We start from the raw sequence: 2356 nt of genomic DNA on the forward strand, positions 1-2356 counted from the left end.
CTTGCCCTGGGACATGCAGGGATTTTCCCTGCTTTGCATTCTTTTGGCCAATAAACCCAGTGAAATCAGCGTTGGTTGCCATGCAACCAGGTGCCTGTTCGGCTTCCTGGGGTGTTACGCATTTCAGGGGGAAGGGTTCATGGGTCCTCATATGGCTTGTTAACTGAGGGGGGTTACAGAGTATTTGTTAAATATAAAAACAAAATATATATTGTGTGTTTGATTGGTCCAGACGCTACAGCTGACTGTCTTGTTTATTGTAATGTACTATTTTTTTTTTTCAAAGTGTAAGTTATAAGATTAAATCAATATTTCATGTCCACAAAATTATTTATTTGGTAAGCCAACAATACACTAATGTGCATATAGCAACCAAGACTTTATTTCAGGTACCACATAGCGAACAACTCTTTAGTCCTCTCTGCCTCTAGCAGTAATGGAGCAAGATTACTGTATGTAGGTTTGCATATGACCCTTGATCTGAAGTAGGAAATAACCATCTGTATTCAGTCTATTACCAGCTTAGAATAGCAGTATGATCATGCACTTATTATTTTCTAAATATATCTGCATCCATCCTTGCATTTAATAGGTTTAAATATTCCAACAATTCCTGCTGTGCAAAGTTGCACCTTTTACAAACTTTACTGTTTTGAGTACCTTTTTGAAAACTGGCACAGATGTTAAACAAGTGCTATATGTTTGCTAATGAAAGCTGCTAAGTATTATGAACCCCGTACACAGAGGGTTGACAGACTAATTAATTCAACACAACAGGCTGACTAAAGCATCCAATGTCCAGAAAAAGAGACTCAACATTCATTATGCTACAGTATTCAGCTCTTTATTAAAGCAACTGCTGTGATTTCAGTCAGTTCACATTTTCACTCTGTGATCAGTGAATCTGCATGCAACCTTTCTCATGACAGTGTTCTAACAACAGTTATTAGCAGAATATATTAATGAATGACAATGGCCATTGAACATAAATAAATGCTTAAAGTAGTAAAACAAAATAGAACATGAAATTGTGTATTGAAGACCAAGCTCCAGTGAACTATCTTCACAATCCTCTATGATGCCTCTAAGTTAATCATTATCTGTATTTTGGTGTGATTGAATGGCAGTTTCTCTCCGCAGATGATGAGGTTGTAGGATGTGACAGCATCTGAAATGCACAGTTGAGTTTAGATGTACAGTTTGTCTCCTTTCATTTGTTTATGTGAAAACAATTGTTTATAAATGCCAAAAGTAGTATGTGAGCACGTCACAATGTTAAAAGGAAAAAGTAATTTAAAGTCATAGGATAGCTGGGTATGTTTATGCATAAACCCTAGTAATAAAAAATATCTAACAAAATGGACCATAAATTCAATATCTTTGTTACTTGGTGAAGAAGAGGAGAGTATCTTTACCTGAATAGAGCTGGTCACACTTGCATGTTCTCTTAAACTAAAAAGAGAAAAGACATAGGCAACCAATTAGCATTTGAAAGTTATAATTTATAGACATTTTAAAAAAGAAATTATTTACCTGTTGAGAGTGTGTTGACAGTCTGTGTAGTTGGATGGTTGAGCTCCAGCGAATCAGTAATGAGGCATCTTAGAGTGTAGCCTCGGTTAGTGTTTTACATTAAAACAACAACGACAATAACAACAACAGCAGCATGTTGTGTGAATTATGTTTTTATTGACATGCAAAAGTGTCAGTGCTCATAACAGTTATTAGCTGAATACATTAATGAATGACAATGGACATTGAACATGAATAAATGCATAAAGTAGTAAAACACAAAATAAGAACAAAAAATAGATGTGATGAAGACCAAGTTTCAATATGATGCCTTTAAGTACATAATTTTGGTGTGATTAAGTGGCGATTTTTCTCTGCAGATGGTGAGGTTGTAGGATGTGATACATCTGAAATACACAATTGAGGTTAGAGTTACAGTGTGTTTATGTAAAAACAATTATGTTTATGAAGGCCAAAAGCAAAAATGGACAGTATGTGAGCCCTTCACAATCTTGTGGGATAGTTTTAATATTTTTTTGTGACTCCGTATATTTATACATAAACCCAAGTAATAATTTAAAAAAATCTAACAATATGAATTATAAATCCATTGTCTCTTTTACTTACTTTGTGGAGAAGAGGAGATAAGTATCCACAGCTTAGCAGAGCTGCACACACTTATGTGACCAAAAACAAAAAAAGAGATAAGAACATGTTTGTTTGAAAACCAGTTACAATTTTAAAGTTAAATTTGTATTTACATTTTAAGAATTAAATCATTTACCCGTTGAGAGTATGTTGACAGTCTGTGTAGTTGGATCACTGAACTCCAGAAAATCAGTAA

This window comes from Sinocyclocheilus grahami, unplaced genomic scaffold (genome assembly GCF_001515645.1).
Source record: "Sinocyclocheilus grahami isolate Dianchi unplaced genomic scaffold, SAMN03320097.WGS_v1.1 scaffold1880.1, whole genome shotgun sequence".
Classification (NCBI taxonomy): domain Eukaryota; kingdom Metazoa; phylum Chordata; class Actinopteri; order Cypriniformes; family Cyprinidae; genus Sinocyclocheilus; species Sinocyclocheilus grahami.